The 18320-nt window shown below is 36.6% G+C and overlaps 1 protein-coding gene across 2 annotated transcripts in view; it reads right to left on the bottom strand.

The window, feature by feature from the left end:
• The window catches only part of LOC140354994 (1-phosphatidylinositol 4,5-bisphosphate phosphodiesterase beta-4-like), a 131349-nt gene extending 113506 nt beyond the window's left edge, over positions 1–17843 (bottom strand). For both annotated transcript variants that reach the window (XM_072440122.1, XM_072440123.1), the window contains exon 1: positions 17779–17843. The gene's annotated coding sequence lies outside the window, so the exon portion shown is untranslated. The remainder of the gene's footprint in view (positions 1–17778) is intronic.
• Between the last annotated feature and the right edge of the window lie 477 nt (positions 17844–18320).

Raw genomic sequence — 18320 nt, forward strand, 5'->3', positions numbered from 1 at the left:
ATCTTAGTTCTGTTATCATTCATGTTAGAGATTATTCAGACTGTTGATTTTAAACTCATATACTGCATACATTTTGTTTTTAAAGGTGCACTAGGGTCTACTCTGTGGCGCTCGTTTCCATGGATATTTCCTAAAACGTTCAACAGTACGGCATTACTCCGATCTAACCCAATGGAGACACATAAAAGCAAAGTTAAGTGAGAATTCAAGAGTTTCGCATGAAAAACAAAGCAAACGGAACAAACGCAAAATATCAATATTGAATTGTTAATCAGAATCAGAAAAAGGTTTCTTGCCATCATCAGTGAATAAAAACAAGATTCAAAAACAAGGAACTTTCTTCTTTGAAAAGGTGCAACATGAAACAACTATATCATAGCAAAAAATAAAAAAAAAATAAAAAAATAAATTGGGTTAACTAAATAAGAGGAAAATGGGATGTCACAATATATCAAATTACAAGCTTCTTTCCTTAAATACAATGTTTTATTGCAGCGACAGCTAAAAAACAGAGGGAAACTACATAGACCATGATCCTTTGCTCCGTTTTAGTGCAGAAAACATGAAGAAATCACTGTTTTTAAGCACTTTTATATCTAAATTCTCTGGATTATGACAGTAATTCTTCTTACCAAAGGCTCGTCAAGGCATTGTAAGAGATAAAAGTATCCTGTTAGCGTATATTGCAATAACGATTGTACTTCCGTGGTGATATGGCACTGTGAGATTTACATATCCACAACAAAGCGACACAGTGCAGCTTTAACTGAACTTGATGTGTCATTATAGTATTGTTTTCCTCTTTCCTGCTCTACATTTAGCAACAGGAGTATGTAAAATCTTTCCCCGGATGTATTTTTAGACCCGCGCACGTGTTGCGGGCCATTCTTGTGAGTGATGTTTTCGTTTTGCTCTTTTTTTTCTTCATGTTTACAAGGAGCAGGAATCTCTCCCTCCGCTGAGAGCGCCGACGCCGCGGGCCAATTTCTGAGCTGGGAAAGAGTCAATATTGACACGGTGACAGCAGCTCCCATCTGTCGGTCAGAAAACGGAGCCGTTCGTCGTTTCGAGTCGTCGTTCGTGCTGCTTCAGGATCGTTGTGAGGATTTTAATGGGAAAACAATGGCTGCGAAATGTTTTAATGTTTATGATGTCCCTGTTTTCAAATCGTCACGCTCCCGTTTAGTTGCAGACCGTGGCACCTATGTAAAAATATTGTCCACCTATTTTCGCCCTGTGCACAATGGTTGGACATACCCAAATGGCATTGCTTATTAAAAGAGGATCTTATGCATCATTAGAAAGCTTAGGCCTTCTAGTTTCTGCAGATGTGCACATGAACACTGTCAGGGCTTCAGAACTTACACTACAGAGGCCCAAACATAAACAAAACATCCTTTTTTAGTCTCGCCTGAATATTGTTAATTTGTAATGGTCCTGAGCATGACATACTTCATTGTGTGCATATGCTGTTCACTGTACATGATGTTTATCTTGTTGACAACAACTGTGTAAAGTTTCAGATCTCTAGGAACAGGCATTTTGGTGCTGTTGACCTTTTTGTATCAAAAAGTATATTCGGAACAAGTGATCCAAATATGTGCCAACTGTGCCAAACTGCTTTATTACAATTTTAGCTCCTCTATGATCATAAAACATACATTTTGATGTTTTGTAGACCACTAATACCCATTATAACTGCAAAAAAAAAAATATGTGAAAATGTGTAAATATGAGTTTACCCATGAATTTCCCATATAGAGGTTAAAAAAATAAAAAATAAAAATTATAATATTTTTATTTTATTTTTTTATTGGTATAATAATATATATATCTAACAAAATGCACGTCCAAAAGGCTAATAAAATCAGAAAACGTTATGCGCAAAATCCTGCCGAGAAATCTGGCTCTTTATAGCCTTCCCGGAGCCTTACGCACTAGAATACAGAAGATTCTGTGTCAATAAGACCTTTGTCCCGCCCACCATTCTAAAGCTATTCTCATTGGCTAGAATAATACGTCAATCAAACTCTGCTACGTCACTCGCACGCGGCGCTATTTAGATGTAAACAGACTAATCCATGTGCGTCGCAAGCGGAGCATTTTTTTTTGCGGAGGCTGTAGCAAACAAACCCGTGGACAGAAAAATTCGTGGATGGTCTCATTCTGTAGGTAACAGTCTGAAGAAAAGAAGGATATCCAACATTATCTTATAGGTCAAACAAGTCATTTGTTATGGACGGAGAAATGCGCCGGACAAGTGCATTCTCGTCCGGCGAGAAACGAAGAAAAATTTGTTTACTTGACAATATCTCGAAATCGGATAACTTCAGGAAAAGCACAAGTGGATATTGTTTTTCAATGATTCCTTACGGACAGACTGAGTACAAGGATGTACAGAATAAAGCCGTTTCGTCCGTCATAAACAGCAAACAGGACATGCGTTTGTAAAAGTTGAGACTTTCTCACAAACTATTGGCAATTGCTTCTTGGGGCATATTATTCAATGTAAATCAATGACATATTCGTTGTGTTGAGGAAATAAGCTTTAAAATGATGTATGGCTTGCTGGTATTGACCACGGAAATAAAAGTGATGATGTAAGAGAATATTTGAGATATAGAAAATGCTCGCCGGCGGACAGGTGGGTGGTAACAGGTTAAAAATGGCGTACGACTGGGGCGGGACTTTCGGAGCATTGATCTTTTCAAGAAATGAGGGAAAAAAATGATTAGCTAAATGAATAATCGTAAAGAGCCGACCGATTTATCCAATTTGAATCAGCCAATCAGGTGCAATCGTCATCAGTTCCTTCAGTGTTTGGGTAAATTAATGGGACTAAATGGAAATGGTTAAAAGTATGATTGCTTGTGTTCAGGAAATTAATATGGGAAGGCTTTTGTATTTGTTTAAATAAGCCAAAAATAAAATAAAAAATCAATCATTCATTTCTTTCTTTTTTTGGCAAATCCTAACTAATCCCAGGACATTTGTTATAAAAAATCTTAACTACAGGATTTAATCATGACCTCTGATTGACTTTGGACCTAATGGGATGCTTAGGGCGTTGGACTTTTTCTTTATTTATTCTGTTTTGTCCACATGTGATGAAAGGGATCTCTCAAGATGCTTGATGTGTTGTACATGAAAATAAAGCTGTAACTTACTTCAAGTCAAATCAATCATTCTGGGAAGAATCAGGGTCAGTTTTCTCTCCACACACACAAATAAAAAAATATGATAATAGGACTTTCATATGGATTCCACCTGGACATTTTTTCTTCATTACAAGTCCCTAAAACTCATTTTTAGTTCATTTACCTTCAGCTTTTAAAGAATAATTGTCAAAACCCAACAAAAGCTCATTTTAGTGTCAATCAGACAATCCTCCAACACCAGCTTCACTCATTTAACAAAGACATTTAAAATCTGATTTCCTCTGAGCAGCGCTTGTTTCTACTTATAATTAGAGTAAAACAGAGCTCAGAGTCCAAAACTACAGAGTGTCAGCTTCACAAAGACTCAGGACATGTGTTTGTGCTCCAAAAGGTTCAGGAACAGCATCAGTTTTGAAACAGGGCTCAATTTTTCAAGCGTTTTATTTTTTTAGATAGGCCTCAAAGTGTAAGGGGTTTGAATATGCCATGATTTTGTTTGTATTTATGTTTAGTTGCTGTCTAGTTGTAATTTTCTTTTTAATTTTACTCTGTGGTAATTTAGTGTTTTGTTCTATTTGTCTATAAAATTGAAATTCTTGTCATGTAATTACTCATCTTACCATTAGATATATAAAGCTGGAACAACGTCTGTGACTGATTATAGATACTAACTAAGGCCAGTGGCATAAAGAACCAGACTTAGTAAACGTCCCCTTTGACCACAACATCACTGCATGCTTTTACTGACCGTTAATAAAGCGTGAATCCGTCGACGCCGCAGAGAAACGCCCCCGGGACGCAAACCATCGATTCAGGGCGACTCCCAAGCAGTGAGAAAAAAAAAACCTCTAACGTCGTAAACAACAAGGACTAAGCTAAACGCGAACAACACGCTCGACCTCCTGGTAAACAAACACTAAACGTATGTTGTGTCCGCGGGATTACACGACAAATGAGTCTTCTTTTGTGGCTGCCATACTATATAAGGTTACACTGATCAGGCTGAATAAGTCATGCTGAACTTTAAATCAGTCAAAGTTGTTTCAGACTGGGACGAGAAAAATTTAAAAACTGGGAATAAACTAATTATTGAAACACGCCAGATAAGTTTTTAACAAGAGACACGACTCTCTACTGAGACAAAAAACACTTGAGAGACATAAAGAAGTTTAATGCCACACAGAACATTTCAGATAAAGCAAGCAGGTGTCTGAAAAGGTACACAGTGCATCTTTAATGACAATCGAATACATTTAAAGGTCGTATGACAGGTTTTTATGATTTTCTAAATTTGACTTTATTTGGTGTATTTATACCTGTTGTACATATAAATAATTATAGTTTTACACATATCGAGCAGGTATTTGTGGAGAAAACTTTGAAACATCTGTAGAAAACATAACAGGATTGTGACATTAGATGAGTTTTTGCCCAGTGTTTGCTGGGTAATTTCCTAGTGTGATGTCATCAATTACAAACAGGAAGTGAAATTATAAACCTAGAAAATGTGCTATTTGTTTTTTTCTTTTTTTTTTATATTTTTTTGGGCAAAATTCTAAACATATTTAACTGCATTTTAGTTAAATGAGTCATCTGACCTGTAGGGGGCGCTTTAACCAATTTCTAAACAAAGTTCTTGTGGATTCAAATTTAGGAAGCGCAAAATATTTGGCAAAAAAATATTATTTTTAAGAAAATATACTATTTACATAAACAACACTGTCTAGAAATACTTCTACTAATTACTTAATTTGTACTATTAATTTCTTGTATTATTTCCATGCATTAAAGTAAATTCTATTACGCCCCAGTTCAGACATATCGTAAAAACAACAGCTCTTATGGTCAAAATGAGACCGTCGCGTTCGTCTAATCGTAGAGCGTTTTATTCTCCGCGAAGCAGGAAGTGCGCAGTTAGCATGCTAATGTTTGTTAGCTTTACAGTGACATTAAACTCCGCTCTGGCCTCTGAAGATGGTGAAAAGTACTTGTAAACTCATCACTGTGAATACTTCGGATTCTGGGAACGCATTAGGAAAGTGAGGAATACCTTTGAACAGTTTAAAATTAATTTGTTTATTTTTTTTAGACATTCAAAATCAGATACAGCACCTTTAATTCTGCGGTCATAGACATTTAATACACCTAAGCAAACGTTAACAGAAATGTACCCTTTATAATGGCAGTACAATTTAGAATAATAATGATAACACGTTCCTTCACAATGTTTTGCGTTCATTTACTTTACTGTGTTGAATTGTATTGTAGCCACAGCTGCCCTGGGACGGACGGACAGCTCCCGGAACGCTTAAAGCCTGCTCCGTTCCTCTATGCCGCTCTCCCATAAACTTATTTCATATTCACAAAGTCTAATGTTAAGATTCTTGACCCGTGCGGTAATCGTTCGTCCCGGCGCGATCTCCAAAAATGGTCAAACATTTAAAGAGCTCACAGTGAGAAGAGAGCAAAAATATACTGCGAATAATAAATCAGTTGCGCGAGCAGCTTTTCAAACAGCCGGACTCGGAGGACAGACGCTCAGACGCTTTGGAATAACAAGTCTGTCCCATTCATAACGCGCGATATTTATCAATGAGCGGCCAGACTGCCAAACGCTGCGCTGCTGGTGCGGTTTGTATGTGCCAACGAGGGCCAGATCAAAAGCAAGACGCTGTTGTTGTCGGTGGATTAAATATGTTTATATCATTAAAGATGCAATGTAGATGATATAAATAAGTATTTTTACATATTTGTTTTTGTCATCTAAAAAAACAAAAAACAAAAAAACTCTATCTGTATCTGTCCGGTATTGCTTTGTCTAGAATGTTCCATGGTATGGCATTAAAGCGCCCCCTACAGGCCGGACGACTCATTGAACTAAAATGCAGTTGAGACAAAGATATTTTGAATTTGGCTAAAAATTATAAAACTGTTATCTCAAAATAGCACATTTTTCAAGTTTATAATTTTACTTCCTGTTTGTAATTGATGACATCACACTAGGACATTATCCAGCAAGAACTCATCTAATGACACAATTTTTTTAATTTGACAAATAAAAATATATGAGAGTGACTTTATTTGTGTTGAATTAATGAGTCAAAAAGTTGTTTCTTTGTGCAAATTCTGCATGAACTTTGACTGGAATGAATGTCCCTGGTGTAATGTCACTTCCTGTCATTTTCTACAGATTTTTCAGCGTTTTCTCCACAAATACCTGCTCGATTGGTGTAAAACTATAATTTATATGTACAACAAATAAAGTCAAAATTAGAAAATCGTAAAAACCTGTCATAGGCACTTTAAATGCATTTATTCAATTACAGGTGTCTTAAATATTAGAAACCTTGAAAGATCCTGTGTTCTGTTATTATGTCTTGTCTTCATGGTTTAATGCCATACCGTGGAACATTCTACACAAAGCAATAACATGTCCATGGCGACTAGCAGGCCGACACAGTGCTGCATTAACTGGTCAAATTCTCTGGAAAACAATAAAAATACAATAATAATTCAAATTCCAGAAAAAATATCGCATGGACAGATTTTTCACAATTTACAATAAAGTCTGTATGATTGAACAATAAGAACATTTTTGTCGCTTTGCTCTGTCATTTTCTGCTGTCAAACCTGCCTCCATATTAATTTTAGGTTGAATTACTGTAAATACTGAACAAATCTTGGGCAATATCTGGTATTATACTGTGTATAGAGTCTAGACTAAATCATTTGACTTGAATTTCAGCTGTAGTGAACACAATATGCTCTATAAGCATTAGAAAACCCTGGTGCACTTATTAATTATTGCTCGATAAGCTCGATTGTTTCTGGAGCAGACAGAGTGTAATGAAATGTATGTTATTCACCTCCTTCACAGGGCTTTCCCAAGCCCCCGGAAGCCAAGATGGCCGCCATTGAAACCTATGGAGCTGCTCATTGCTGCATGGTTCCAAAAAAGTGTTTTAGTTCTGCATTACTTCCTGAATACTGTCTCATTTACGCCCACTTTTGTGACGTCATCGCCGTGAGGCTTTGGCGTCGGGAGCGCGCACGTCACAGTAGCGTGAACGACTGAGAAGAGTCAACACGGACTTTTGGAATGATTCAGCTTGAAATAGTCTGTTTACGTAACGTATAATGATGGATTGTTATATCCATCTATAAATATACATGTATCATGTTGTAAAGCTCTGATATTTAAGATAATTATAAAGAAGTGTTAAGATAAAAAGTCTGGTTTAATGACAATGAATTACATTTAGAGGTTTAATAACGTCCTCATCATTTTCTGTAGTTTTTGGTTTGGGTATTCATTTTGTTATTAACTTTTCAGTTATTAATTTACGTAACATAATTTGGCCAATATGCATTTTTTTTTAATCAGATGAGAAGAAATATAAAATATAATCATCGATTCTGTTACATAATTGAGTTAAGCAGTATTTAATTATATTCAGTTTCCTTTTGTGTCATTTTTGTATCTTTAATAAATACAAAACACATTTGTTTATTAATGTATTTAATAAGAATAATGAACATGAATGAACTTGTTCAATAAATGCAAATCTGATTATAACTACAAATGATAAATTGATTTTAGCCAGTTTTAGTTGAGTTTTAAAGCTCCAATGAGTTTTAAAGCTACAATGTGGGAGTCCCTTATTAAGGAGTTTGAGTCTGTGTACTTCTTCTTCTTCTTTTGTGTTTTATGGCAGTTGGTATCCAAGTGTTACATTACCGCCACTGTTCATTATTATCATCATCATTAATAGAATCAGAAAATGTTTATTGCAATTGTCAAAGAACAGAATTCACAAACAGTGGAACTTGCTTTGGTGATTCAGTGCAACATAAAAATATTAACAATGATAAAACAACCTGTATAAGTCAAAAAGAACATACTGAATAAGATAAGATATTCCTTTATTGTCCACACATGAGGAAATTTTGTTGAGGATACAGAGGAAAAGGACAGAAAACTTATAGGAAGTTTAAAAAACACTCTTAATAGATCAATCTTAATAGAAGAACTCTTATAAACAAAAACTCCCATAGACAGAACCTCTCATACCTTAATACGGAATGGAGGGAAAATAAAGATAAAATAAAAACAGCTAGAGTAAGACAAAATAATACTAATAATAATGGTAAAATAAACGCTCTTTTTACATCAGTTATATGCACATAAATGTGACATTATTGCGTTAAATACTGAATATCTCAGTATTTAACAAGACTTTGTTTCCATGGCTACGCTGTCTTCTGTACTTCAGTAAACTCCTCCGTTCAGCTCCATCGTATGACTGAGGGACAAACAGAACATGTCACAGCTTTAGATTTATACAAGTCACATAACATACACTTCACATGTTTAGATTATACAAGTCATATAACATACACTTCATATGTTTTAGATTATACAAGTCACATAACATACACTTCACATGTTTAGATTATACATGTCATAGAACATACACTTCATATGTTTTAGATTATACAAGTCACATAACATACACTTCATATGTTTAGATTATACAAGTCACATAACATACACTTCATATGTTTTAGATTATACAAGTCACATAACATACACTTCATATGTTTTAGATTATACAAGTCACATAACATACACTTCATATGTTTTAGATTATACAAGTCATATAACATACACTTCATATGTTTTAGATTATACAAGTCACATAACATACACTTCATATGTTTTAGATTATACAAGTCACATAACATACACTTCACATGTTTAGATTATACAAGTCACATAACATACACTTCATATGTTTAGATTATACAAGTCACATAACATACACTTCATATGTTTTAGATTATACAAGTCACATAACATACACTTCACATGTTTAGATTATACAAGTCACATAACATACACTTCATATGTTTTAGATTATACAAGTCACATAACATACACGTCATATGTTTTAGATTATACAAGTCACATAACATACACTTCACATGTTTAGATTATACAAGTCACATAACATACACTTCATATGTATTAGATTATACAAGTCACATAACATACACTTCATATGTTTTAGATTATACAAGTCATATAACATACACTTCATATGTATTAGATTATACAAGTCATATAACATACACTTCATATGTTTTAGATTATACAAGTCATAGAACATACACTTCATATGTTTTAGATTATACAAGTCACATAACATACACTTCATATGTTTAGATTATACAAGTCACATAACATACACTTCACATGTTTAGATTATACAAGTCACATAACATACACTTCATATGTTTAGATTATACAAGTCACATACACTTCAACTATGTTTAGATTATACAAGTCACTATAACATACACTTCATATGTTTAGATTATACAAGTCACTATAACATACACTTCATATGTTTAGATTATACAAGTCACATAACATACACTTCATATGTTTTAGATTATACAAGTCACATAACATACACTTCATATGTTTTAGATTATACAAGTCACATAACATACACTTCATAATGTTTTAGATTATACAAGTCACATAACATACACTTCATATGTTTTAGATTATACAAGTCACATAACATACACTTCATATGTTTAGATTATACAAGTCACATAACATACACTTCATATGTTTTAGATTATACAAGTCACATAACATACACTTCATATGTTTTAGATTATACAAGTCACATAACATACACTTCATATGTTTTAGATTATACAAGTCACATAACATACACTTCATATGTTTTAGATTATACAAGTCACATAACATACACTTCACATGTTTAGATTATACAAGTCACATAACATACACTTCATATGTTTAGATTATACAAGTCACATAACATACACTTCACATGTTTAGATTATACAAGTCACATAACATACACTTCATATGTTTTAGATTATACAAGTCACATAACATACACTTCACATGTTTAGATTATACAAGTCACATAACATACACTTCATATGTTTAGATTATACAAGTCACATTAACATACACTTCACATGTTTAGATTATACAAGTCACATAACATACACTTCATATGTATTAGATTATACAAGTCACATAACATACACTTCATATGTTTTAGATTATACAAGTCATAGAACATACACTTCACATGTTTAGATTATACAAGTCACATAACATACACTTCATATGTTTAGATTATACAAGTCACATAACATACACTTCACATGTATTAGATTATACAAGTCATAGAACATACACTTCATATGTTTTAGATTATACAAGTCACATAACATACACTTCATATGTTTAGATTATACAAGTCACATAACATACACTTCATATGTTTTAGATTATACAAGTCATAGAACATACACTTCACATGTTTAGATTATACAAGTCACATAACATACACTTCATATGTTTAGATTATACAAGTCACATAACATACACTTCACATGTATTAGATTATACAAGTCATAGAACATACACTTCATATGTTTTAGATTATACAAGTCACATAACATACACTTCATATGTTTAGATTATACAAGTCATATAACACACACTTCACATGTTTAGATTATACAAGTCACATAACATACACTTCACATGTATTAGATTATACAAGTCATAGAACATACACTTCATATGTTTTAGATTATACAAGTCACATAACATACACTTCATATGTTTAGATTATACAAGTCACATAACATACACTTCACATGTTTAGATTATACAAGTCACATAACATACACTTCATATGTTTTAGATTATACAAGTCATAGAACATACACTTCATATGTTTTAGATTATACAAGTCACATAACATACACTTCACATGTTTTAGATTATACAAGTCACATAACATACACTTCACATGTTTTAGATTATACAAGTCACATAACATACACTTCATATGTTTAGATTATACAAGTCACATAACATACACTTCATATGTTTTAGATTATACAAGTCATAGAACATACACTTCACATGTTTGTCCTGAAGCTGCTTTACAGACACATGTGACACAGCAGTGGCTCTTTTGAAGAACAATTATCATTTAGTTTTTTTTGGTCATAACAAAACAGACATTTTATAAATTCAAAGTACTGATTTGAGGCACAAGTTATTATCAAAATACCTTTTGCTTTGGAGTCGTCAGGAGTTTACTTGAGATCACTCTGTGTCTGCAGTGACCTGCAGTGATCTGTAGAGCTCTGGACAGCACAGATAGACTAAACTCACTGGTCAGCACTCTGAAGATGAGAAAGATACTCATTAGAACATTGATATATTATGCATATTTAACGGAGTTAAATGGATGGTTATATGTTATTGAGAGATTTACATTTCGCTCTGTAACACAAAAGTTCCTGTTTTCACATTATTTTTTAAAGCTGGAACCAAAAGTAATTTACTTATGCATTCTAAGGTTTAAACCTTAGAAGTTAGAACATAACTGACATGTTTGCTAAATCTCTACATATTCCATGGAAGTAAATCCATGACATTCCTATAGAAAACAAGCGTGTGCTTTGCTGTTTAAACACAGCACACTTCATTATTAAATGGGTAATAAAACCTTAAATGTCGTCTCAGCCCTGTGAGTACACCACTGTCACTTTTACATACGTTTACATTTATATGTGTAAGATATGACCCATTTCAGCAGGTTATATTTGAATTATTGGTAGTTTGTTATAGCACATAATACAAACATCACTTTATTTCCCTTCTTTCTCTAGTTTTCCTTGATCTGTGCTTAACCTTTTGTCTCTTAGAACATTTAGTAGGAGAAATAATTAGTTATTTATTTGCAGAAGCACGAGCCATCACGACGTGTTGTTGCATCTTTGTGTAGCTAAACTTTAGCTTACATTAGCTCGTGTTAGCTCGTGTTAACTTGTGTTAACTTGTGTTAACTGTGTAATTGTTGTTTTACACTTCATATAATGAATTCATGGAACGATGTGTGAAACGTGAGGAATGACATACAAACACAACTTACGTGTATCGTGGTCTCGTCTCGTCTCTTTCTTCTGTTTGTGTTTAGTTTTCGTCACATGTTCTCCTGAGGCTCGTTCACGAGGGTTACGTGCGCGCTCGGTGCGCGTACACCGTTCACCGGAAGGTTAAAAATGTATTTTTTAAGTATTTTAGAAACAGTTAAAGAGTGAAATTCCTTCTATTTTATTTTTAGACTAAAAACAATTTAGCATGTTTGGTAATTTTAGAGGCCGAACTCCTGAAATGGTCCAACCAAAAGGCTGCATTCTACGGAGTGGCCACTACTCAATTTGGAGCCAGAGGCAGAGGGGGCGTACCCTATCCAGATATTATAATAGATCCATGGGCTTTCCCGGCATCCTAACTTATGACATAATTTATGCAGATTACATCATTAAAATAGAAAATACAACAAAGCAAGCTCATCTAATGTAAGGTCTAATATGAAGAGAATCAGTTCAGTTTCAACTTCCTCTTTAGAGGCAACATTTTGAGGACTTTGGACTTCTTCAAAATATATTGTTTTATGGTTTTATTTCGCCCATCGGCCCATTGAATTGCCACTTCTCTTCCTGGGGTCCTCTTATATTCATTTAGTTTAAATTCTATATTTAACTTCAACAGTAGCCTGGGAGCTTATACAGTATTTGTTTTAAATGATTAATTGCCATGTCAAGAGTGCTCATTCTAACACCAGCAGCAAGACGGTAAAAAGCTGCATGTTCTTAACCTTTGCATTTGTTCCAAATTGGTTTATTGGTTCATTACATTTAGAGCATGTGAAAGGTTAGTTGGAGGTCCGATCTCACCTCAAACCAGTCTATGTTGTGTCCTTGGGCAAAGGTGGCGTGTGTGTTGAGTGCCCGGAGAGGCCACGGGCACAAGCTGGCAGAGGAGAGCGACTGGGACTAAATGACAGGAAATACTTGCACATCGCTATCATGTGCTATGGGACAGCCCTCGAGTTCATAAACATCATCACGATTATTCAGGCACTAAAACTTCAACATTCAACAAAAAGAGTCACCATTCAAACCGATGTATCTAGGACGTAGAACTCCAACAACGGAAACGATAGATAACGATAGATAACCTGTGGAATGTACTTTTGGCTGCAGCAAAAAGAAAAATGGATGACGGGATCAATTGTCAAGGACTGAAGTCACTTTGGACATTTACGAAAAAGGAAAAAGACTTTTACAGTTTGAAAATTGGAACAGATGGAACAGATACTACATGACGCTGGACTGACTTTCATTTCATTAAGTCTTTTTGTTTCGTACCCTTGCTCTCTGCTTCTCTGATTCTTTGTTTTGCGTTTCCCAAATAGAAAGAAATACGTTCCGGACCTCAGCTTGTGGAACTGTTCTCAAACTGGATCCAGTGAAAGTTTTTTAGTGATCGTGACCCCTGGTGTACAGTATTGAACAGTATAAATCGAACAGGTGATTGCTTTATTTAATTTTGTTGACTGATATCTACGAGTTTAGGCGCCATGGGGCATTTACGGGGCGCCTGCAAAGCCTGAAACGTCCCTGAAACGTCCCTGAAACGTCCCCGAAGCCCCGATGCGGTTTCGCCAACGGCCACGACGGGGCTGCGGATCGTTGCTCAGGAGATAGGCTTCGAAACGAGGGCCCTTCGCTTTCATCATTCAACTGCAATCCAATGAAACGCCTGTCAGAGTGTGTGAAAGTGGCTCGGCGATGCTCGGCTCGTTTTTTGGGGCAGAGGCATGTCGTGCTTAATGAGGCTTCAAAAGATGCGGGAGAACGACGTACGAAAAGACATCAATGAAACGTTGAGAAATACTGCCGTTCGTCATCCGGCGGTTGATCTAGACGAGATTTTTATGTCGAGGCCAAACGGAACGGGCGACGTGCGATCGAGTCAAATGTAATTGGGCGACGTGACATGTTGGCGAATACACAGGATTCTAAAAGTTGTACCGTTCTTTTCGATGTTGCAGCGGCTTGCGCTCATCGAAAACGTTCCCGGAGTCGCGTTTAGCTTCTTTCGCACTTGTTTCGTTAATCCCGTTCAGTAAAAACACGCTTTTCACAGTTTGCCGATGTCCTGTTGCCTGACCAGCCAAGACCACACGCTTTGAAAATAATTTACAGAGACCTTTCGGTCTGGAATCCAACCCAGTCGCTCCAGTTTCCAAGGGAGGGATTGACAGGCGGATTAACCGATCGGACAAACACATTGTCCGTTTGCATCTAAACAAACATGGCGGATTACGAGGAAAACATTTAAATAACACAGACTGAGAAACGTCGCCGACTTCTGCTGAGTCAACAAGCGACGTACTAAACTCTGTAAATCTGAGGTAAATGAAGTTATATATTTTGTTCTGAAAGTTTCGAAAATATTTGAGAGATGTCTTCCGCATTTGAGAGACACGTGACACAAATTAGTGGCGGTGGTTGGACCGGTTCATGCTTGGGGAGTTCTTTTGACGACCCCATTGGACTGATTCCAGACCCTTCTGCATTTGAACAGAATGTAGGAAGGACTGGCTGCTCAGGCAAGTGTAGTCTAGTGCCGTGTTTTTAAGTTCATACATCGTCCGTGGAGTCGTTCTGGTCATTTCTGCCATCAGATTGCGTTACAACCACAAGCCTGCACTAGCATGTCGTGAAAAAGGAACATGCTTTTAGTAGATACATTATTGATTTATTCATTTTTAAGAATTCCTTGAGAGCTTTATTCGACAGGACAGTCGTAGGTCAAAAGGGGGAGAGCTGTGCACATAAATCGAACCGAGTACGTCTGAGGGAGTCAGATCTCTCCTTCACTGTGGAACTCCTCCAGGTTTATACTTTTTTCCAAGGAGGTTTTGTAGTTTTTCCTGGCTGAGAAGGAGGGTCTAAGGACAGGGGACCCTGGGACATTTGTCTAAGGACACGGGATACAGCAGCCATTGTCTAAGGACAGGGGATGCTGGGACATTAATTTTGTCTAAGGACACGGGACGCTGTGACATTGCCGAGCCCTATGAACATTGTTTAAACTGTTCTCACCGTCGCCCTTCAAGACAAACGCTGTTGTGATTTCAGGCGTAACAAAAGTAAACTTAATTGAATTGACTCGAACACACAACGTCGCACATGTGCCACGCCCTTAACCACCGCGCCGCCAGCCAAGCACACGGTATTATAGGTTCTGTAATGGCAAGAATAAGAGATGCCAAAGGAAAGTGCTCAAGATTAGGGGCGGGCCATATTTCTTGGGAGATATTGCGTCAATCCAACAGAAATGTGTTAAAACGTGTCTTTAAAGGGATGTCACAATATGATTTTTTTGTGTTGCGATCATGTAACGATTACTTGCAATTATCGAGACCAAACAACAGTGAAATCTTTCATTTTTGTTCATTCCCGTTGGTTTTACATGTGACTGTTCCTCAAGTTTGTGACCGACTTTACAAAACTGAAATTTCTGACGGACAAAATAAAGTTAAATATGACAATAACAGCCAGATAAAAAAGTTATTTACATTTATATTTTGGGCTATAGACTGAACTAACAAGACTTAATTTTGCTTCTAAAAGGTTGGCGATTATTATATTTTGGTTCTTTCTTACATTATATTGTGACCTGAATGATCACGATTATCGATTAACCAAAGAAACTTGACATCCGTATCAACATATAATTTTTTTTAAATCACAGAAGAGCAGAAATATCAAGCAGAAAGTTTACGACAAAACAAAAATGAAACTATATACATGCTATTCAAATGTAGCAAAATATTCACAATATTATGTGACTTTTGAACCGCTGCCCACTTCTTTCTATGCATTTACGTGCGCGTAAAAGCAGAAGTCGTGCTCTACAAATAAACCTCGCCGTGTTTACCAAAGCTCGTTCAAAAGCGCTCAAAGCCGCTCTATTGACCGATAAAAAAATGGAAGTAAACGCTCGAAAGCCGGATAACGACATTACGAGGGACGCGGATCTGGACAGAATGTGACAGCTGCACCAGAGAAGAACGTTTGGGCCGATCGATTTCTCTAACAGAGTGGAAAGCAGCGGATCAATACCAGTCAATACCATTCACAGCACATGATGTCGCTTTCATGTCGTCAACGGCGCGAGAAAAATCGTAATTGTACGCAAACAGAGCAAATACATACACTTTTCGTCCCTCAAAACTTTTTAACTACTGTATTTTCCGGACTATAAGTCGCACCAGCCAAAAAATGCATAATAGAGAAGAAGAAAACATATATAAGTCGCACTGGAGTATAAGTCAAATTTTGGGGGGAAATTTATTTGATAAAATCCAAGACCAAGAACAGACATTTCATCTTGAAATGCAGTTTAAAATAATAACAGATGAGAGAACATGGTGAATAGGTGTACGTATGCTAACGCTAACACCTTCAGCTACATGAGGCACAGACAGAACTGTGGTAAATGTCTGGTATGTTAACGTAACATATTAACAGTTATTCAGATAACTATAGCATAAAGAACATGCTAACAAGTTTACCAAAGCATCAGTTTTACCCCAAATCACTAAATCCATTGAATTCTTCTTCCTCTGTGTCACTTCTAAACAACTCCACAAACTCCAGAGGTAGAGGAAGTGCAGATTCTTCTTCTGCGTCGCTTAGAGCCTAGAGCGCCCTCTTGTGGTTGCCATTGTTCATTCATTTTCTACCGCTTTTTCCCTTTCGGGGGCGCAGGTGACTGGAGCCTACCCCAGTGATTTTGGGCCTTAGGCGGGGTACACCCTGGACTAGGGCTGGGTATTGCCAAGACCCTTGCGATACGATACGTATCCCGATACAAGGGTCACGATACGATACGTATCCCGATACTTGTATATTCCGATACAATTCCCTCATTACGATATGTATCCCGATAAATTTTTTTAAAAAGGGTCTTAAAAATGTACCAAATGGGTAATGTTTTTACTCTGAATAAGAAAATGTATGAAATTCCATGTTTATCCACAAAGCACTTATTTATAAGTCCATTCTGCTCTAATAACTTCATACATCCAACCAACTGATCCAAATAGAAATATAAGGAACACATTCTAGTAAAGTATTGCATGTTTCTTGCCAAACAATTGGCCTGGTCTGAACTTGCTGCAGCAGCATCTTCTGCACAGATCAGCTTCTGATCAAGTCCACAGCTCCTCCTATTTCACCTCGTTTAAAGCCTACGGGCCACAAAAATCTTTTTTTTTTCTTTCTTTTTTTAAATAAAAAAATCTCGATACTGTGACTTCGTGACGATATATCGCCGTATCGATATTTTGAACACAGCCCTACCCTGGACAGTGGCCAACTCATCACAGGGCCACAGAGACATAGACACACAGATAACCATTCACTCTCACTTCACTCTCACATTCATTCGGGCCATTTTAGAAGAACCGGAGAACCCGTGCACCCAGTGTGAATAACAAATAATAACACATATGAGTCCAAAACTATGAAAAAAAGTGCGACGAAGGTCCAGAAAATACGGTACATTCTTTATATTTCCAGGCGTCTTCTACTCGTTCTGACATGGCGGAAGCTCATTCTAAAACGTTTGCCGTGTTTATGCGATATATAAGTTTTAAGCTGGCATAATAAACAGCACACTTACCAGATTGGCATCCACAGCGTTCAGCGGGAGAAGCTCATGTCTCGTCCTGTGAAGATAAAACACACGCTGTAGCACAGTAGGAGCAGGTAAGACGGATTTAAAAGGGCAAACACATCGCCGGCGCTCGCTTTCCTCCCGCCCTCGCGTCCGTTTATCCGCCTGCGACTCCCACACGCGCCTCAGAAATGACTGACAGCTCTTTGCACAGCCGCCGCCGCTGCGTTACAGAGCGGCGATAGCACCACATCAAAACAAGAGCAGCCGACCGCATAGAGAGTTAATCAAGACAGGACCCTCCTAATTAAAATGAAAAAGATCCGCGAGCGATAGGAACGAACAATAAGCGAAAGAGCGGGGGAAGCGTGCCGACTTTGAAAAGATTACACGAGCGAGAGGGGGATTCCTGCTTCCCACACGAGTCTCTCCGCCAGATAAAACTTTCACCGAGGAGGAGTAATTTAAAATGAAACCGACAGGTCCGACGCAGCGAGCGACCGATAAGACGTTTTGCACATCACGGTTTATGGACGGGACTCCTCTAT

This window comes from Eucyclogobius newberryi, unplaced genomic scaffold (assembly GCF_026437365.1).
Source record: "Eucyclogobius newberryi isolate DKJ021-1_F unplaced genomic scaffold, fEucNew1.0.hap1 SCAF_1, whole genome shotgun sequence".
Lineage (NCBI taxonomy): Eukaryota > Metazoa > Chordata > Actinopteri > Gobiiformes > Gobiidae > Eucyclogobius > Eucyclogobius newberryi.